General features: G+C 37.7%; 1 long non-coding RNA gene across 6 annotated transcripts in view; it reads right to left on the minus strand.

Annotated features, from left to right (window-relative positions):
* Window positions 1–22866, minus strand: part of LOC134519509 (uncharacterized) — a 480646-nt gene that overhangs the window by 221711 nt on the left and 236069 nt on the right. For 5 of the 6 annotated variants that reach the window (XR_010072240.1, XR_010072241.1, XR_010072238.1 and 2 more), the window contains 2 exons: window positions 15891–15940; window positions 8303–8405 (listed from right to left, as the gene is read on the minus strand). This is a non-coding gene — a long non-coding RNA (uncharacterized LOC134519509). The remainder of the gene's footprint in view (window positions 1–8302; window positions 8406–15890; window positions 15941–22866) is intronic. The other variant, XR_010072242.1, reaches the window with a different exon arrangement.

A 22866-nucleotide genomic window follows, 5' to 3' on the forward strand; every position in this document is an offset into this window, starting at 1 on the left:
CATGTTAAACTGATTTCCTCAGCCTGACTTTTTCGAAGTCATTTATGGCTTGATTTGTCTGTATGAGAGTGACCACAGTGGAAGGCTCCTTATGGGCTAGCTTTATAGGACCCTGACATCTGGATGAGAAAGACAGATTTGAGGATCCCTTTGTATCTATTTTCCAGTCGTAAGGTAATTTGCTGATGAGATTTCTTACACTGTTAAAAACTAATGAAAAAAACAATGTTACATTTTCACTGAAATATGATCAGATTTTTTGATATAACGCAAGAAATCCATACTTAATAGTCTCACAGCATAAGATTTTTCAAATTAGGAATGAAGAGAGCTGTTACCTCATTTGGGAAACCTAACATTTACCATATCAGATTAATCAGAAATACTTGCACACAAAGAAAGTCTTCCCACCAGTACCACCATTTTCCACAGTAAACTAGACAGGTTGGATATTTCTGTAGGACTTCATAGATGTAGTTCTCTGTTCTCTAGACACATCTGCTAATGTCATTAGGCACAGACACTGGGGTGGGTCCCCCATTTTCTTTGGCCCAAAAAGCCAGCGGGCACCAATTTAGTCCCTTATTTTCCATAAGCAACAGGGCCAATGGCAAACAGTCAAAATATTCCCTTAGAAGCTTGAAGTGGCATTAATATGAGCTTGGGACTTTACCAGGTCTTTGAGTACAGAATTTAGACTTTTCTGCTGTAACACTACACATATGAATGTTCTGAAGCTTCCATTACCTGCAGGCATTTTTAAAAACAGAAGAATGTTTGATTTGGATGGTTGCATTAAATTAGGGGATATTCATGGATTATACCCACAGCCTCAAAAGTAATTGCCAGTTGTCTACAAGTGACTACTTCTATATGAAGGCCAAAATTATCAAAGCAAACCACAAACAGTAATTCACAAGCACTGAACATGTGCTCCCTGTTTATCTTTCTAGGTCAGTGCTTCCAGTCTAGGCAGAAACTTCATTATTTCTTAAACACAATAGATAGCATCTAGAATTCAGAAACTCAGATTTATTTACAAATTAATGTCTTTTTTGGTGCAATTGTTGAAGTACAGCCATTCTAGAGATGCATACACACTCATACCCAGATCTAAAACGATTCTATTTGGAAAATAGCAAGAAAAGAGGTACACAGGAAGTTCCTTAGTAGTCCTATTGTAAAGGCAAACAGAAGTCTTCAGATTTTCTTTAGCACAGATTCTTTCACAAATATCCCCAAGCCCAAACTACGGTATACATATATAAATACATGTATATACATATATATGTGCATGTAGAAACAAAAATCTTGCATATATTGTTTTTACTGTATAATGCTACAAAAATAGACTGCAAAGGGAAATAGAAACAAAGTATTAAAAACAACAACAAAAAAAAGAATTTAAGAAAAAAGTTCATCTGAACCTCTTATGGCCTGAAGCATCATAATGTGAATTGCCATTCAGCAGTGCCAACCTAATAGCCAATAACATGATGGTTAACCAACAAGATAATAACCAACAAGAAACCTAAAAAGTGCATCCAAGTAGAACATAACAGTTCTGAATTCTGAAGAAAATTAACTAAATAAATATCTAGAGAGAGGTCTTGTTTATGCACAGAGCTTCAAGTGAGATTAATGCACCTTAAAACTTTTACAAATAGTAAACAGGGCAGTTCTGCCCTCACAGGAGCATTTGTATCTGAGTGCTTTAGATAGTAATGGAGCCTGCTCAGATGTTCACAACAAAATACTGTAACTCCTATTAACTGTGACTGGACACACACATATTTGGGTCTGACGCCTAATGCTAGACATAAGTTTGTACAAGTCTGACAAAACACCTATACCATGCATTTGCACACAGCCTGCAAATTGCTCTAACGTCTTCTATGCAAACAGTTATAAACCTGAAGCTGCCTCAGTGGAAAAAAGTATATGCACCAGCCATCCCTGATTGGGAGTACGTCTATCCACAATACACATACAACAAGCAATGGCTTCTCAGACTTTTCTTTTTCTTAACTTCTATTCAGTCCAATTTTTAAAAAGATTTTTTCTGGTTTTTCCCTCTTCCCTGTTTTGTGTCTTTTTTTATTTTTTATTTTACAGTATCTAGACATAATATAGATGAGAAAATGCCTGTATCAACACAGAAAATCATTCTGGACATGAATATTCAAAAGCTAACGCATAGTATATTTATTTTCAGAGTAGTTGTAGCTTGAGTGCTCTGAGCATTTTCAAGCACACAGTTACATCTCTAGGATGAAGTCTTACATAATAGGGTAAACTTCATAGTTTAAGAAATAAAACAGAATTATTGCACGGAATCATTATTTGCACCACTGTTGCTTCCATAACTTCGCAAAACTATCCAATTCTATCTTTGGGAAGCTGACCCTTTGAAAAAAGTAGCAGAAGTGTTCGTCGCGTTATTTACTTCAATGTTTTGAAACATAAACATCGACGTTGACCTCTGACAAAGAACCAAGAGAGCCAAAGAGCAGGTGGAACAGTGTAAGTATGCACTAATAGATCTGAATGTGAAAGCTCAACTAGCTGAATAAACCAACCCATCATATCATCAGAGCAGTTCTGAGAACACAGAGACGCCCAAAGTAAACAACAGAAGATTTGGGTATCTGGAAAGAACTAGCTAAAGAGTAGAAATTCAATAGAAAGGCATTCTTCAAGAAAAGAGGGGCATAATAGCCACTCCCAGGAAGTTCATGATTTCATAAAACAGGCCTCTTGTCAGGATCCTGTTTTTAAATAGGATGACAGAACAGAAATCAAGTTCTAAGTATGCAGTGGTACCAAATTGGAAGAATTAAAAAATTATGAGGAACAGCATAATGAGATGTGGAAGCCATTTGACCTTTTAAAAATCCAAGTTAATAGACATTAAATGCAATTTGGTAGAAGTATTCACCTACGAAGGAAACAAAACCCACAAAATGATAAAATACTGCAGTCTGCTGATCAAGGAAACATTACTTTGAAAATACCTTACATTGAAATGATTGCTGGTAGGAAGAGAGAGTTGTTTGTCAGAAGGAAAGCAGACAGGCATTCACATGTGAATTCAGCAGTCTCCAACCACGCGGCTATTGTTAGGGCATAACGATCTAAATCCCATTTTATTTTAGGTATGAAATGGGATCTCTGTGTTTCTGAGATGTTAGGATCTCTACTAACTGAGCCAAAGCCAGCTTCTTGGATGGTGAAACAGTGTTTCTAAAGGATTTTGGACTTGAAAATAGCTGTCACTAAAGAGCTGTTCAGATTGATGAGCTTTGAGTCAAATTTTATCTATACGGAAGACTTGGAAAAGGATTAGTCCACACAGAAGAACCAAACACCTGCCTATATACTGGAATGATCATACAGTCATACAACTTCATCCCTAAAAGTACCACTGGAATTCACAGCTACTACCATCATTATGGCAGCTTTCCACATTATGTTTTTCTGTTTTGCATGCCATGTGATCACCTGCAGAGTAGGCAGGGTGGGTTTATTCTAGCCAAAAACCTATAAATATGGTCTAATTCGATTAATATGGACCAAAACCACTTAAAAAAAAAAAACAGGACCACAACAATCAGAACACAGAACTCAAACCTTAGAAAGTCAGTACAAAGGGGGTCAGTGCAAATATTCTACCACAATGTTAAACAGATTAGGCCAAAAATTAGTCACCAGCAATATCTTCAGATGTATCATAACACCATCTAGCTGCATGCTGCAACGTTTCAAGCAGGCAACATTCTTTTCTAAATTACCCTGAAACTTTGTGAAGGTAAGCTGAAGGAATGTGAGTGCTACAACTAAGGTCTAAAGTCGTCGAGAACTGGACCCTGAGTGTCTGATGCAAGACAGCATGGCAAGGGAAAGGGGGAAGAAAGTGACAGAAAACAAATGGAATGCAAAGGGAAAACCCAAAATATTGTCTCAAATTCTTCTCAGTGACTGTACTTTGGGGTCCTCATTTGGCAGAAAGAATAAATTTTTATTTTCCTGGAGCTGAGAGTCATTTTTCCTTCTTCCCTCTCTTTCTACATCTTTGTACTGCTTTTGCCATAACAGAGAAAACAAAGTTAATAACTAGAAAGGACTAAATGTCTTTAAAACGCTTTATTGTAAATTGTAATTCAGCTTTAAAAAGACTCTTGTCAGTTAGGGAATTGGTCTCAATTATACTTTTTCTGAATGTGAGAACACAAAGTGTGAACTACGAAATATGACTTTATCAGCATTGTATTAACTACCTTGTGGGATCTCCCCTTTATTTTCCATTCCACCCTCTTTGGAGTCCTTTTATTGTTATGGTACTGTACCTCAGGATTGCTGTTTTCCCGAAAACTCTTCTAGAGGCAAGAATTGGGAACAAAAGGGGGAAGGAAAGGGAGGAAGACACAAATCTTAGGCTCATGGCTTAGTCTGTGTGATTATGCCCATATGTGCCCCCCCTCTTCCTGCTGCCTTCTGCCAACCAAACTTTAAAAAAATATATTCTGTTTCTGCTATTGTATCAAAATGTCTCCGGCAGTTCATCAGTCTATCACAGCTAATACTAATTTTAGTCTTTAAAGAAAAAGTGAATACTTTTTCTCCGACTCGTATTGTACATACATATCAGTCCTAATGCCTCAAAATTCACTTGAAAGTACTTCGACATTAGCATTATCTAGAAAACTCAGTTCCTGTAGAATATCTGTACATGTAGGTGCTACTAGTCTTCTCTTGAAAAGGACAGGTTGTTTATATTGAGTGTCATTCATTCACTTTCATCTTCACCCACACAGAAGAAAGTGCCAAGATCAGGGATCAGACCTTTGACCAATCTGACTTTCCCCACAGACTGAGGAAGGTTCAAAAGAGCAATAGAGGAAGTCTGACCTATCCTTGTTCTGTGAAACACGCTGTAAATGCAAACTATTAAGCAGCACGGCTTCACTACTCAACACATAAAGGACAATATTAAAGAATGAAATTAATTGTTTTCTAGATCCTTGTCTCTTAAAAGGATGATCCATTGCTTTGATAGATATTCCAATATTACACCAGCATAAATGATCATATTAAATTTCTAAAGAGAAACCGAAATCTTAACTGAAGGTGGAGTAAGACACTAGCTAATTGGACTAGCAGTATAGTTTGGATTATAATGCTAAAAAAAGGAAAGTACAGGTCTGAAAGACTAAACCAGCCAGAAAACACGAAGTACAATGGAGAATATCTAGTCTAAGTTTAGGGACATATTTCTGATGATGAAATAATACAAGTATGAAATAAAATGGTTAAAAGTATTAGAAATAGCCCACCAGACTTTTCAGCCCCCCAATAGCTTTGAAAATCCGATCTATTTGCACTTTTAAAAATTTTATCCCAAAGCCCTCTACCAAAATATCTCAATACAAAGAGTGCAGACCATACATCTCCAGCTTTATTGCTGTTGGTTCAAGAGCTAGGTAGTTTTCCTTCAGTCTTAGAACCTGCAATGTAGCAAATAACCATGATCTACAGATTTTTTTAATTTTTAATTAATGATGATGTTTCAGTTTGGGGTACAAATACTCAAGATAGAAAGTGTAAAATCATGCACCAGGCCAAAGAAATATTGCCTTGGATAACAAACAGAAGAAAACTAATGTAATCGGGATGAAGTCGGAAGTGTGCAGACTGTGGACGCTGGAAGTGAGGTAGATGACGTTGAGAAAGAGAGCCGATGAGAGTAGTGTAAATGGGGTGTTGAATGACTTAACCACTTATTTCCTTGCTTTTTGTTTGTGTTGGCATACAGGAAGTCTAGCAATCTTAACCAGAAGCTGATAAAATCTGAGTGTGTGGCTAGGCAGCCAGAGAAGTAGACAAATACAACTGTAATATACATTATCACAGAGCATAAATAACATTGGCCAAGAAACTAGAACAGCTTTGTTCCATATAGCACAGAGACAGAAGTACTATGTAGCATAATACAATACAGAGGCAAATGAAAAAAATAAATTCAAGATTTCTGAGATTTCTGTGATTTTAGCTCAAGTAGTAGCACTTGCAGACTTGTTTAAAAGTAGTTCAAGATGCCTTGTATATCTTTGTATATGAATCATTTTGTTAGTAAGAAAAGAGACGCTGAGTAAAAGTTTGAGATATGGCGACTGGCCCACCTCAACTGAAAGAGACAAAGAGAGTTAGGAGACATTCATTGCAGAAGGACAAAAGAATATGTTTTAGGAATGACTGACATCAGGTGCCTTGAGCTTTAGAGGAAACCAAGAAAAGGTTTCATGTTCAAAAGAGTAAATGACAACACGGAAAACAGGTAAGCAGACTGTCTTATATAATACTCCACCTATAGCAAACCATCAGAGCACATGGGAATTGCAACACTAAATAGGACCCCTTCAAAAGGCTCCAAAAGCACCTACTATATACTTTTTTTTAAGTGATAAGGTACCTAGTGCTTCCTGCATGACAAATTCTTTGCCGTAACATCCTAAGCCAACACAAGGTAAATACTTTGTGATCTTCATCTAAAGTGCAAAGCATATTCCAATGAATCACTGAAAATTAACTACAATGCAATGCCTAGGAAATCAGCCTTTTGCTTTTCTGATCCGTTCTGTTCCTGTCATTGCTACGCTCGGAATACATATTTGCTCTGAATGCTCTCATTCGATACTCTTCTCTGCTGGTCTGAATTGACCAACATCTCAGTATTCTTTGTTCAATTGTCTGACAAAAAAAAAAAGCAGCCTTTTTTCCCCTATAACAAAAATGAAAGTTCATGACTGCTAGGAAAGGCAAGTACGGCAATAGATAAGTCTCTTTATTGCCTGGAGATGTTTGCAAAAGTGGGGAGAAAAGTAGAGTGGAGGGTAATCTCACTGCTGATACATGAACGAGGAGGACAAAGGAGGACAAGCAAATTCCCTATATCCTCAGTAAACAGATGGGCTCCTCTTGAGGTTCACTTAGGGGAACAGAATTTTCCCCTTTGAGCAATTTCGAAGTGTTTTCTTTGTCTTTCTTAGCCCACCTTTTTTTGGTTTTGTTTTGGGTTTTTTGGTTAAATTTCCCAACTAGACCTTGCAATCACAGACCTGAAGAAAAATCACTGTTAGTTCTTTCTTCCCGTGAGTTGGACCACAAAGCTGGATTTTCTATTTGTTTAAAAGGATGGGTCCAAGCCCTGGAAGATGCTGAGTGCTCTAAGACTCATAACTTTGTAGATCAGAAAATCACTTGGCACCAGTACAGATGCAATTATATTTTGATTACTTAGTCTGACATCGCTCTGTCTCTCTTAGGCAGACTCTCCCCCTCCCAGTCTGTTCTACCCACCTCACCATTTCCATATAACCTCTTCTTGCTTTTCTCTTCTTAACTCCACATCCGTAAGTGTAACAGCCCCCAGATTCCTTCCTTCCCAGGACAGCTGGGAAATAATGGAGGAGTTCTGTAGTGGTGGGTTTTCTTTACATAGAGTCCACAGTCTTAATAACCAGTTAAAGGTGAACGATATCAAGACAGTGCCAAAGAGCGTCCAAGAGGCCCTTCTAGTCAGAGTAATACATCAATTCTTCTCCCCTGCCAGGGCATGGCCAGAAGCTGGACACTTCCCTATGACATTTGTCATTGTTCTGTAACACGATGGCAGAGCCTTCTCCCAAACAGCATGCATTTTGAGAATGCCTTTTTTAAAGGCTGAATTATATTTCTAAAGAAAATCACAAATTTTCATACCACATTTTGAACTGTAAAAACTATTATCTTTTTTAGAACCTATATTATATTCTATCAAGATATAATTTACCATTAGACAAGTGACACATCAAGAGCTTAATGAAAAGTGTTAGGGCAAGAGTTTGGTTGAAGACAGTATTTCAACAGGTACATTTCAAAGTTATAATGCAATTAGAATTAAACCCCCCCTTAGGCTTGTGTAGGTCAACACTTAAAGTTTAAAAAGAAAACTGTGTGAGAAAACTGTATTGGTATAGCAGTTTGTTCCAGACTCCCCTATCTCTGATATAGTGTGTATGAATTATATAATGTTAACCAAAATTTAAAGGTATAATAGCAAAACACCCCTCCAAACAAGTTGAGAACTCTTTCAGACAGTATGCATGATCGTCTACATAAATTAATTCAATGAACAGAATAAAGAATACCATTAACATTTTTTCTTCATCTATCTTCATTTTCTAAGCAGCTCAGTTAAAAAAAAAATAGTGCTGTTTCTTATTCATTGCCGTGAGTTTCATATGTTAAACAGAGACAGACCAACCTTAAGCCTTTTGATAAATATGATGCTGTGGTAACTGCAGCATTCACTTCGTATCCCATTTCTCCAAGATCCTGTCAGCCAGATGTCACTTGCAATGCAAACACTAGAAAAATATGAAATAATAATTTCATACATCATCTATGCAAGCACGAGCCAGTCAAACATTCAATACAAATTCAAACTGCTACTACACATAAAGCAAATATCATCCAAATAATATTTAGAATGATTGAAAGGCTTTTGATTTGGAAGTGTATTCTCTTAAGCTAAGTGGTCCCCAAGACCATCTAGAAAATTCAATTGTTTCATTTTAAAATGTTTTCTGCCCAAAATTATATCAAATACTAATGTCTCAGTAGAAACACATGGGATTGGATTGCTGACTGGGCGCCTGATGTCAAAGAGGAATCTAATTTTCCAATGGCATTTCCTCATACTGTCTCACCAAAACACAAAATTGATAAAATTTTAATGGATAATTTTCAGAGCAGGACATTAGCCATCGTGCTGGGAAATAGTGCAGGAGAACACCATGTAGCATCAGAAAGGCAATGTAACAGAAGACAGTTTGAATAAATATTAATATATAGCACACGCCTTACATTCTACATTTTTCTCTTGCAAGCAGAAACAGAATTCAGAAGGTAAGTTTTGCAGTAGCAGGCACATCTCTCTTCTCCTTTTCCAGGGCATTTTTTACAAGTGATCTCTTAAAAATATAGGTGTAATACATTACTTAAAAGGGCACAGTGTTCATCTTTTACTGGGGTGACACAGTCACACTCCTGATTGAAATCAATTGTGAAAGTCATATTGACTTCAATGACTACACCACTAAACACTCCATATAACAAAATGTTTTTGTTAAGTAACTCTACAGCAAAGATTGCAGTGATGGAATCAATGAAATATCACCCTTCTGGATCTCCTGATGAGGCTAGGTACTGCAGGCATCAAAAGCCATGACGTCACACAAGGACTAAATACATGAAAAGGACTAAATATACTAGGAAGAAAGGTACTCATTAACTGTATTATGTTATCACTCAGTAATGATGCAAAATATGTGTATGGCAATGTGCTATTTAAAGCCTGTTCTTCTCTGAAGAATTTTCTTTTCAATTAAGTTAGGTCATTAATCATGTAAAATTTGAGACTTATTTAAAAGATACAAGTGGACAAGTGAAAAAAAAAAGTGAAATAAGATTTTACTAACCTTTGTAATTTACTTTGAACTTATGATGAAAGTATAACACAGAGGAATATATGGTGAATAGGACTGACCCAGCTTCTCAGCAACCATTTCATGTCATTTATTACTAGCTGGGTTTTGACATCTGTATCTATATATTCAGTATATTCAGGTTATTTTTTATGCTGATACAGAGAGGAAGAGCAGCATTTATAGTTAGGAGACCTGTATCTGCTTTCATCAAGACATAAGCATTAAAAAACTTTAATAAATATCTAAGTAAAACTTGTGGAACATTAAAAAGACCACAACAAAGGAAATCAGTGATGAAAGTGGAGAGGTTTAATCTTCCGGAGAAAAAAAAAAGGCCTGTCCACACCACATGCCAAGTCTGCCACAGGTTAGGATTTTTCTTTCACAGTGATCTGAAAAACATCACTGAAGTCCTCAAATTGGTTAAAGACTAGGACTGATCACGTAACCAAAGGTACCTCTATTGCTACAGCTTTCTTTCAGAAATGCTCAGTTTTATTTCACTGCTCAGAGGCCAGAGCCATTCTGAAGAAGAAATTAACAGTTTTCAAAGTTCTTTGTGGCTCACTGCACGCTATCTTCCAGTTAGCCTTGGTAGGAGACCTCTAGATCTAGTCAATACGATGTTTTTGGCACAATGCAAAAGCCACACTAGAGCTTGGTAAGACATAGCTTCCCCAAACTATGAGTGGAACAAAAAAACCCTACAATTGCCTATCCCATGGACCGATCAGTTAGTTGTGCCCTTTCCCAAGGCTTTTGTCATTTCTACAACTACAGTCCGCCAGATAGGCACATCTAGTCCACCCTTCACACCAGTCACCTTCGTTCCTCCTGCGACTCAAAGGTTCCCCTTTCTAGTATTAAAAACAAAAGGCGTAAAAACAGAAGGCTGAGCTGGATGCTTTTCTCTGTGTGTATAAGTAGGAGAAACAAGACCACTGAATACAGCTGTCTTTCTGCTTCTTCTTTCCTCTTTTGCGCTCCATTCTCTGCAATTGGAAGGGAGTATCTCTTCTCTCTATTCTTCAAAGGCAGCGGAGGAGAGCTCTGCTTGCATTGCATAAAAGTTCAACTGGAAAAGGCATCCAGCGCAGGAGAGGACTGAAATTCTCAGAGGATTGGTAAGATCTGTATTGTCTTGATTTGGCTGCTCACAGTAATGAAATCTAAACAGACTTTTATTAACAAGTCTTTTCACACCTCCTCTGCTCTCAGCAGCTGAGCTCAGCACAGAGAGACAGACTATAATGCAGTAACTTTGAGAAGCTTTCTGTGCCTCTCTTAAATGGAGCATGCATTGGTTACCTAACTGTGCATGAGTACAATACAGCACAGGCGTCAGCTTCTGCCAAAACTCTATTACTGGAGGAAATTGCAAAATTGACAGATTTGCCATCCTAAAGTCATAATGGCCTAAGAGTGAAGAGGAGAGTGAAATGGCCAATTCCCCCAGTAGACTTTGCTCTGCATCCTGGCTGATCCACACTGATATCCCTCGGTAGGTTCAAGGCCTCGGAAGAACTCTTTAATTATCAAATTGACTTACGAATCTAGTTCCAGCTTTGCAAACACCACTGAACTTTTATTTTAATGAGAAAAAAACACACTGAAAACTCTGTATGGCTGCCAACACTCTTCTTCCTCATCTCTAGAGAAATGTTAAGTCTGAGACTTGTAGTTTTATCCTTACAGTCTGTCCCTTCTCCTCCTCAAAAGGATTTCACTTCTCAGTGGCAGCTGAACCTCTTTTTCTGGTTCTCTCCTTGTAAAACTCTGAACTTTCTAGGCAAGCGGATTAGATGGATATCTATCTGTCCAAGAGTACAAGACGTTGTGGGCCATATTCAGAATACCTAATACAAGGTGGGTAGATGCTGGAGCTGATGGAGAGAAGTCAGCACAGCAGAATTGCTACAGAGGCTGTTTGCAGTATAAATAACTGGTGCCTCTGTGCAACCTAAATACATAATTTGACTCTACTCAAACAACACACCCCCTTGTATAACTTGCCAGTGGTTTCCTATAGCAGGCACTTCATCAAATAAAATCTGAAATTACTGCAGTAAGTTCTTCACACAATGAAGAAGAAGCCCTGCATGCAGAAATACACAGTGTTGGTTTCCACAAGCTGGACTTATTGACCCACTTCTGGAAGAAATGATAACATAAATGCCACTTTGCAATATTTAACCTTGAAAATGAGCAATTGAGCATAGGTTGGTCTTACATGTCTGTATTGCCTTGGCTTAAAGGTTGTTTAGATATACATCTGCATCTCCAAGACAAAGTACTTGTTAATTACCTCATGTTTGCACTGTACTTTCAGGAAGGAAAAAGCTATATAAGTGCTAAGTGCTATTAACATCATCCCCTTCTATTTTTCTCTTTCAGCTTTTAAGTGAATATAGTGCTTGTGAAAGTTGTTGGATTGACAGCCCTGGAGACTGAAGTCTAAAGTGCAGCACACCCGCTGAGCCAAACAGAACTAAAACGTACAAAAGCTTCTCACCAAATTTTAAATACATGCTTCATTTAGTTATTGTTATATGACTGGTGTAATACTAATACTGAAAGTTTTGCTGCTCCCTATTTATTTGTTCTAAACATTGATTCCAACTCTTTTTTTATTTTCTACTTTCAAAAATAATTTCTTGCTGATGTGCAACACTCAAGAGACTGCTTCCCTGCCTTCAAAATCCTACATTACAATGGAACGCTGTTGAAGCATAACTTCATGCTACTGCAGTCAGGTACAATGCTGCGTCCTGGCATTCACTTTGCACATCACAGAAAAGTACATTAGCTAATCTCATACAGTTTTAGTACCGATCACACTAAGTGCTTGGCTGCAGAAATGCTACTCTACATTATAATCTAAATCCGAAGCTAGGAGAGTTCTGATGGAAGATCTGCTCCTTTAGTTAGCAATATTAGTGTTTCTTAAAAGACTAAGTCAATACTTAAACAACAATTCAGCATTTCCTGAGAAGGGGGGCATTTTGTTTTTATTTAAGCTAGATTTCCAGGAGTACACTTTTAACTCCTGAAGTGTTGTTGTGGGTTTTTTTAATTTACTTTTTTAAAATTCTTTTTAGTATACCTAAACATAACCCTTATCTTCTGAGAAACGTCTCTTTGTACAAACACATTCAGCTCACTTTGTAAAGTTTCCCCATAATTTCAGCTAGGGCTGCCACTCCTTCCAGGAGACTGCCATTCCTGCTTTCTTGTAAACAGCTTCTGTGAATTACATAAGCATTTACTGGCTGTAGGTTTGACACTCTCCTCTTATCTACTGTCTGCTTGCCTCCAGATGGGACTGTTTCTTAAGTAAAGGGACTGATCCCCATTGAGTACAGCGAGCACATGAGATGCAGAACACCTGCAGCGTATAGAGCTGCTACTAACAGCTGCTGTTCCAGAACATTCCTTTACTTGTCTTGACACGTCCCGAAAAGCAAAGTTGGTGTCTGGGTCATCTTCAGTCCTGAGTAACTTCAAGACCTGGCACTTACAGGTAATGCTAATTACCTTATTCCTTAGCATTTCCAGTTACTTTTCAGTTCAGGAAATTTCTCAGGGTTTCTTGTCAGGGCAGGTTGGTCTTTTATGATTTTCAGCCTGCAATGCTGCTCCTTTCTATTTCATCTTGACTTAATGTCATTAGTCTTCTTTCACAGAAACCTGAGCATTCTTTTCCTAATTCATCTAAATGGTACCCTGACAGCAGCTCCCTTGATCAAGACTTTGCCATTTATGTCTCTTCTCCTGTTAATCATTCTCTGAAATGAGATTTGTAGTAAAAAAGAATTAAATCAAGTCTGACTGCCTTCAAATTTCTTGACTTCCTGGGATTCTGGACGCTTACTCAGGCCATGTCCTTTGGAGACACTGAGCTTTCTCTGGTTTACTAAACAGGCTCTTAGGGCTAATTTCCTGTACTGGAGGGTCAAAGCAGGTTTTACTACTGATGAAACTAAGCAGAGGTTTACAGGATGCAACTATGAGACCCAGGCACCTTGCTGTTTGATAGTTCTCCAAAAAAGTATCCATCTTTTTCTATTTCTGGTTATACACTTAAAAAATTGAATCTGGAGGCAAAGTGGTCACATGATAATTTTTCTTGTCTGCTTCCTGAAAACAAGACTTTCCTATTATGCAAAATGTCTATACTGATCTCCAGGTTCCCAGCTGTCCTCTTCTCTTCAGATATTGATTTTCTATCACCTCATATGTGGGGAGAAGAAGGTAAAAGACTAATGATTTGTTAGAAAGGGACATTAAAAGAACGCCTTTTTATAAACGTGGTCTACTCCTTATGTTTATCTGCCTCATGTTTCATGAGGTCTGATTGTGAATGAAAATCTTCTGCTTGTACAATGCTGCAGGATCTCTTCTCAGCAAGATAATCCATCTCATACAAGTCAGATTTGTTGTCTGCTGCCAGCAGATTTTTGCAAGTTAAATCCTTAGTCCCTGTGTCCAAGGTGTCTGTGGCCTCGTCTGTAAAAGTCTAGAAGGCTAGCCATGCCCAACATCTCCATTCCTCTCACCAGTGGAAGTCTCTACATTAAGAGTAAAGCTCCTTTGTGAAGGAGATGAATCTTTCATCAACCTGAGATGATAGAATGAACTGCCCTGAGGTAATAAAAAAATACCACAATATTTAGCACCTTCCACCTCTATACGATGCACATTTCTCTATGACTTTGCTGGCATAAACATGGATATAAGATGACCCTAAACTTAGATAAACAAGAAGTGTTACTGACCACCCTCTCCCAGCTTGGGGAAAAGTAGGAAGAAAAAACGACACAATAGATGTGGAGTCACATTATTTGGTTCAAGGCCAGAAGGTGCTGAGGTTTACAGTGCTCAATGTGTGATAGGAATATGTGTGTGTGTGTGTACACAAATAGTTATAAGACTACATTCAGATCTACATATGCATAGAACAGGGTGGGGAAAAAAAAACCACAACCAAAAAAACCAAAAAAAATAATCCCCTACAGTAGGACTTTTGTAACATCTCATATGACAGACCTGCATTTGTGATTAAGCTAGAAATGATCATCCAGCTTTGTCAAATACCACTGATTTTTAGGAGAAATAGATTTACAGTCTGCTAAATTCAAGGCAAATCACCATCCAGTTTCTTGGAGTACAAATGGCTGCATTTAAAGCATGTTCTTGCTATTAGGTCTAAAGCATTACAAGACCAAAATGTTCTGTATCTCATCTCAAATTTTCAAACAATCCAATATCCAGGCTATATATAGATATATTCTTGCTGTTCAATCTCTTAAAAATCAATCAATATTAATGTGTCTGCCTTAAACTTTTAAGGTCATTGTCTCCCTTCTGACATCTTTAACTACATCAACATCACATTATATCATTATAGACTCATGAAGCAACGTACTTTTACATTTTTGCAAGATAATGTCTCTTTTGTGTTTCGGTTTTTATCATAATACAAATCTTGAAATGTAATTTGCATATCTTTTGTTTAGCGAAGGAGACCCCCATTTAAGACTTTGTCATTTTAATACATAGACTTAAAAGTGGATGACTTTTTAAAGGAAATGCACCAAAATATTCCAATTTATTCTTTAACTGAAGCGGCTGCTGCATCAGTAAATTAGTAAATTCCCTTAACAATACACTTGCTAACAATTATGGTCTGCCTGCCTTGGGCTCGCTTGACAGTAGGGCTGCCATCTGTTGAGGAGTCCATTCATGGATTTTGAAGGGCTATTTATAGGGTTTTATTTTAAACATTGCAAAATACCTCTTTGCTCTTCACCCTTCCCTCCACTTACTCTGTCTGTCCTGCTCTCTGTTCATTTTTCTTTCCACACTGCCCAAGAGCACCAGTATACTTCCAACATTGAATTGCCTCTCTGCACCAGCAGCCACATCACAGCAAAAGGCTTTCAGGTGCATTCAATTCTGAGGCAAGTCTGGCCCATTTTTAACGGCCCAGGTGCTCAAGCACAGAGGAGGGAGGACACTTATGGAGAGGGATGGATAGATGTGAACAGGATCAATCAAGAACTTCAAAAGCAGCCATGAAGGAAACAAAATCAAGACGGTGAACGGGAAAGGGATGCTAGGAGCCCCAGCTCTGGATAGATGGATATTTCATGAATTCCTTCAATAAATAGGGAACCTCTAGGGAAATTCAACACCTGGCAATCTTAGTGGATAGTGGTGCTGCAAAGAAAGCATAATGTTCACCCCTCTGGTAAATTCAAGCAATTAAACCCCCTAAAAAAAAAAAAAAAAAAAGCACTCTTAGGCTTTCTGCCCAGTAAACTCACAGCGAAAAGTAACTTTAATAAATGTTATAAATCTCACCTCTGAGCCAACAGGAAATTCAAATGTTTGCATGTGCAGGAGCCAGGGAGCTGCTGAAACAAAAGGTAAATGTGTATATTAGAATAGGTTATGCCCATACTCTGACTGGACAGCAGTAGGAGCATGAGGCCCACAGACATAACAGGTTTTTTGAAAGCATCCTTTCTGATGCCACCTTTGACCATTTCTGTTTGTGTCACACTAGAGTTCTCCTTTCTTTGGGAGCGGACAAATTTGTTTAGTGATGAGTTTGCTGGCTCAATGAATTCAAAATGACTTCTTATCGTGCAACGTTATTGGAAAGCAGTTTTGAGTTTCAATGTTTTAGACATAAAACTAAAAAAAGAAATAGCAACAAATATCTGTGGTTTGTAAAATGAAAAGATCAAAGAAAAGAGACTGCAGAGAATTTTTGATCAACACCCTGACAAGGGGTGTTAGTTTTAATAAACAGTAAGAATTTTAGGCCATTATGAAGTATGAGATGCAGTCTCAGCTGTGTTTCTAATTTCCTTTCTTGCCTTTACTGCTGTTATATAAAGCTCTGTAGTGACGAAAAACATTTATTGAAAAAATCTGAGCACACCATTTGGGATTACGTTACTTCATCTGCACAAAATCTTCCCAGCCAATGAGAAATAGTCCATTCTCCATCCTCCCTGGTGCCAAGAGCTGCAGACACATTTTGCGTATGGGACAAACCACTGGATGGAGATGCACTTGTATAAGTGAGTAAGGATTTTGTTCTTGGGTCTGAAGACTAAATGATAATGGAATGCTGTTCGTTTTGATTGTTGTTCTTTTAAAGCCGCAGATAAACACAGCCAGAGCTTTATGCATATTTTTTAAAAGTGAATTTAAGAATACAAAAACAATACATATTTGGCAACATACCCTGTGAGAAAGAGGTTTTCTGAAAAATTTCTGGTAGCATGTTGTCTACCAAGCTATGAATGCTATACTTTTTGTCTACCACACACTCTACAGGCTTATGAAAACACAAAAGGCCATGAAAATTAAGGTGAAGAAAAAGTGAAGGAGAGACAGAAGGCTGGATGGAAATAAGTTATATTTATTCCTTGAATTATTCACAGGAATCAGGACATAGGCCTGTTCATTCTTCCACTCTTGATTTTTGGGGCCTGTGAGGTGGGCAGAGAGGGTCAGTATGAAAGAAGTCTCTCCAGAAATCTCTCCATCACCCTTGAAAAAAGCTGGGAATTAATTATTTTATTACAAGATGGGTGCAAGGCACGAGTCTCTCTTTGTTATAATGACTCCATCTGTGGCTTTCCACCTACAATATTTTTCCTTAAGGGATTATCAAGATTATTAGCAATTGTGACTAATAAACCATTACTACGAATAATGGTAGTTACAGTATCATTTAAGGACCCTAGTCATAATCACTGTGGAAAACTTACAAGCATAGTGAAGACGAAGGCTGTGCAACAGCACATCCAAATCTCGTAAGAGAAAATGAACAGGCACAGCGTTATACTCCAGAGGGCACGACACTCAAAGCCTTTCATCCCTAAAGGGGATGCAGCAGCATCAAATGGCAGCATCAAATCCAGTGTTTGTCCACAGACAAATGACTGACAAATTTCAGCAACTATTTTATTTTAAAAGAAAAAAAAATTAAAAAAATTTCTCTTTAAATCTTGGGATTTGGGAGGATTGGTAGAAGAACATAACCCTGTCTCTAGCCCCAAAAAGTTCTGGTTGTGTGACATCTCTGATTACAGTAAATATTGTGTATAAAAAGCAGTACAGATCCAGATGCCAAATGGATCACGGATGCACAGAGAACATTCAGCCATTATGGATATTCCACAGAAGGGCAACACATTTTTTACCAATCCAGTTGTCTTTGTCTGTATCACTTATTCAATATAGTTGTAGTTTTTCATTTAACAGACAGCAAAGCCCTACCTGTTACAAGTTAATGTCCAACATGTGGTCAGAGTGGACACACCTTAATTTTCCCACTTTTTACATTTGTTTTTAAGGTTTTCTCTTAGGAACACATACCCTCCCCTTCTCTCTTTGCCTCTTCACATTAGCTGTAAATCCTTGTCTATCTTGCTTTCCATATTCAGAGTCATGACAGAACTCTTCTAAAAGTACTTTGCTGACAATTTCTGATCTGGTTTTCCACTAAGATAAGCAGAATTGCATTTACAACCTTTTAACTTCACATATATAACTTCATAACTTTAGTTTACAACTATATAAAATTTTGTAAGGTTTTATTTTTAAAGGATGGCCTTTTCTTACCTTAACATGAGATAGGAAGTCACACATTATTTTTTTTATATATATAATATACACTATGTATGCATGTATACATTTTATATATGTATATTGTTACAAACAGAGAGACGCTTCTGACAAAATGTGAGGAGAGGACCTTCCATGCCATAAAAAATGGTACTTGCAACTGCAATCCAGAATATACTGCAAAGGGTATGAAAGCGTGGACAGTTCTATTTCAAAGAAAAACATTTTCCAATATAACATGCTGCAACTGTGTTTGTTAGAGATCCTGTTCATGGGGATCACTGTAAGAAACTCAGCGCTACCTTTCCAAAGGTGACCAGAAGCACTCTGCACAAAAGTACCATTCCCTCTGCATTAGAGGAGGAATGGCAGGTCAGATGCTCACAAGCATATCCATCAAAGCAAAAAAAACATTTTTGTAAAGCTACATTTGAGAACCTAAAATCACTCAAAAAAATTACAGAAGCTTGTTATCCAACCTCTTTATTACTCTGGCATTACACCTACTTAATTTCTGGTACAATGCAGATGGATCTGAATTTCAGTACACAAACCCTGGTTCTTGCCTGTCAGGCCCTACATACCAGTTCACATGAATTCACCAACGGTACAGAGCTAAAAAAGATAAGCATTCAGGGCTGGAATTGTCTGACAACCACTGTGTCAAAGCTTGTACAACGTACAGAGCAATATCCGGTTAGGCCAGCTCTGTTATCTTAAGTATAGAATCTTTTCCAATGCCTTATTCCTAAAAATTAGGAAGGCCTGATAGCCTTCTATTTGCATAGAAAACTCTACTGTCTAAGTCTTTCATGTTGCCTAGGTTAAGCAACTTTCAAATTAATCTTACCACAAGTAAGGTACTTATTAAGAAAGGGAAAATGTGCATCATGGGAAGTTCTATTCATTTCAACTACATAATTTTGGAGTTTTGTTTATAAATTTAGGTTCTTTAACTAGATTTCCATGAACCATTTTTCCTTATTTACTTGTTTTTCCTTGCTGTGGAAAGAAAAGCAAAAATTTTGTAAAGATCTGCTTTGGATCTGAAATTTTGTAGGACAATATTTTGGAATTTTTCAGGTTTGCCTTATTAAAATTATCATGTTCTTATATGCCCCCATACATGTGTGAAATCTCAAGATGCCTCTCAGGACTTTCAAGAAGCATATTCCCCAAAAGTAGGAATGAAAAGCAAAAAATGTAATTGTTGATATTCAAGCTACAAAGTCTCTTCAAAGTTCGCTCATTTTTAATAACCGATGCATAACCCATGCATACTTAGTGTCCTTGTTCTCCATCAGCCATGAAAATCGACATGTGTTCTTTGCTTTGTTGCTGTATGAGAGCCTGTCTACATTAAACATTTTTTGCTGGGTCCTCAAGCATTAAAATAGGCAGAGGGAGTATGACAGACAAGTTGCTATTTCAGACTTGAAACAGCACCTGGAGGGCCAAGACCTTTCACAGTTTAATAGTGGACAGAGAATCGTGGTGGTGATCAGGGTCATGTGGTGGGTGAGGCAATCACTGATACTGAAATATCGGATGTCACCGTGACAGCTGTAATAACCAGGGCTTACTTCCTTGAGCTAAAAAATAGCCACAGAATATGGTGAATACACTGCTGCAATATGTACCTCTTCTACCTTTGTTTCATGTTATAAACATATTAACTCCTGAAGGCTCACAGTGCAAGAACTGAGCAACAAACCCTCACAATACATTTTACATTATAGGGGAAGTATGACAGAAGAAGAGAGGTTTTTTTAAATCTTGAGAATTCAGCAGAAAAGTTATTATTTGCTTGTTATTGACAATTCATTCCTCTGAGATAAAATAACTTAGTTACTAGAGGATCCCAAGGAGACAGCTGGCAGTGATGAACAGAACAACATTCAATCCGCAGCAAGTGTACATCATAAAACAGGCGCCACTGGATTAAAAAGTAACCTTAAACTGTTTAGTGTACACAAAGGCAGCCTAGTCAAAGCACTTCAACAATGATTTAAAATCTCAAGTTAGAGGCCGGTTTCAACCTTCAGGGAAGCCTTCTCTATTCATAAGGAGCTTAACTAATCATAACTTTCCATGACTTATCGGAACTGGATGCAGTGTGTCGCAGCATGATAACTGAGCTCTGGAAATGTAACAAAAGATGCCTTTTTTATAAAAATAATGGTGAGACTAAACCCCAAATTTTAATCTTTGAACTTAGTGGGAGAAAAACATCCTGTTACTCATTAAGTGTTTCCATTCGTATGCAGGGAGTCTTAGCCAGGCAGCTCCTGTTGATGTTACTGAGCGACGTATGGGGCAGCACGTGTATCAGGAAAGGAGCAGATTTCTGAAATCCAGTCCCAGGATGCTCCATAAAGTGCATCACCAGGAAACAGAATGGCCAGTATCAGACACACTGCATTTCTTTCTGCAAAGAGCTAGCTATGGAAATAGGGAAGTCTACCTGAAACATAATATCCCTTTCAGTTGATCGAATTGCTCAGTATTAACAACATAGCGTTTAAGAAAACGTGCAGTATTTATTTTTTAACATGATAAATACTCTAGCTGTAAGAAAGCTTCAGAGTGAGGGTTAAATGGAGCCCAAAAAGGACCAGATTTCTAGCTGTATTTTCTTCAGTGTAGTTCCAGATGCATTACGACCTCAGCAGAGACCTGCAAGTACTATGTACAGCTTTCTTTTATCTTCCGGAAAAAAAGGGGGAAAAAAAAACAGTATGAAAGAATGAAGCAGTGCCAAACGCTACAAGAAAGGCTTAATAATAGAGCCCAGGGTCACAATGTTGCTCTTATTTGCCCTGAAATATATCGCTGAACTTCTGTATATTCATATTTGTTTACATTATAAATGTACTAAATGAGCTAATTATAGTGATCATAATTTACAATTAAAAACAAACAGTTAGAAATTTCAAAGGCTTTCAATATCTTTTCTTTAATCATTCACCCAGGCTCAAAATATGCATTTTTTAGATTAAAGCATTAAAGTTGCTAATTATATTCTCAGAACTAACAATTATTTCTTTACCCTTTTACTACCTTCTTCTGGCAACAAAAAAATGTCAGCACTGATTTAATTTTTTGTTATTACAGGATTAAAAGAAGTTTCTAAAATGCAATTAAATGTGCCCTATAGCTATAGTAACTTTCCTATCAGCATCCAAAGCCTCTTCACTAAAACAACAGCATAAAAAAATTATTCAGACTTTCTAGACATACTTTTTTTCTCCTTTTATAACACATTCCTTTGGTGATTATCTCCAATGACAACTCAACCATCTTAATGAGACTCTGTGCACATCTAGATCTTGGTGAAAGCAGATTAATAGGAGAAAATGGAAGTTAAAGAGGCTGTTAAGAGTGCAAAACCCCGCACATGTCAAGCACTGGTTCTTCACCTTTGGGAGCTTGGTTCAAGTTCACCCTGAGGCCCTAAGTGAAAAGTTCAATAGTCTCAACTATGTCCCTACTTGATATATCACAAAATCAATTATTTTATGGTGGTACATTTGGTAACCTATGCTCAGACAGAATCAAGTTTTCTCCCATTGGGAATTCACCAATTATCTACTCAGTGAATTATTCTCAGATAAAACAGAAATACCTGCTGTCAGCAGGAGTTTCTCATTATAAAGCCTATCAGTTTAGTAGTTGATCTGTTTTGGAACAGTGATGTTGCACTCAGACCGTGCACTATTAGCCACTGTGCGATCACAGCGATCCGTGGTGACAGGACACCAAAGCATGATTCAGTGTCCAAATTTGTACTGTTTTGGAAAAGGAAAATAGCCATTGCAAGCAATGAAAATTACAGCACAGAACTGTTAGCAAAGCACGTCACTGAAAATTCTACAGTTGCTCAAGGAGTTAGCTTCCTCTAGGTAACCCCAAAGAGCAAGGCCCTGCATTTGATTTTCACAGTTGTGAACACCATTTTCTAATCACCATCGACAGCATGCTTGGCCCAGGCTGCAGGAGCATGCTGATCCACCTTATCAGTAGCGCTCCCAAACCTACATCTTGTGTTACTTAATATGATATGCCTGTTGCTGGAGTTGACATATTTATGTTAATTATTTAAAATTGTTTCCAATCTAAATACATGGAGCTTTCACATAAGCGAATGCCAGTCTGAATAATAAATACAAGTCACTGAGTGGCTTAGATATGGAATATGCACTCTGTATGCTGGTGCATGACTGTTGAAATCAAGCCCCATTCATTGCAAAGGACCACTTCACACCCTGCTAGTGGTCTGTCCAAACTAAACTCAATTTGCTTCGTCTAATTTTCAGTGGTCAGAATTTTGTTTTGTAAAACCACCAGCAACAAAATTAATGTTAACCAGGATACTCTGTCAGACTTAGCTAACGGCACACACATTTGTCACCCCCAAAAGGGATTACTCAGTCTTAGGACCAAGTAAGTCAGCACTGATACTGTCCACGTTGTGGTCAATTTGTGGAATCTCTTTTGCTTTTAAAAGACATCTTTCATATAAAAGCGTTCAAGGTTGGGGTGTTTTTATAGGGGACAATTAAACAGAATTTTGATCTTATTCTCTCTAAAGTGGAAATGTCTAGATATGAGCAGTGAAAATGATGGGGGCCTAAAGGGAAATCCCAATGTGTGAAGATTAAAAAGACAGAGACTGCCCAAATAGAAGATGGTG

Source organism: Chroicocephalus ridibundus, chromosome 8 (assembly GCF_963924245.1).
Source record: "Chroicocephalus ridibundus chromosome 8, bChrRid1.1, whole genome shotgun sequence".
NCBI classification, from domain to species: Eukaryota; Metazoa; Chordata; class Aves; order Charadriiformes; family Laridae; genus Chroicocephalus; species Chroicocephalus ridibundus.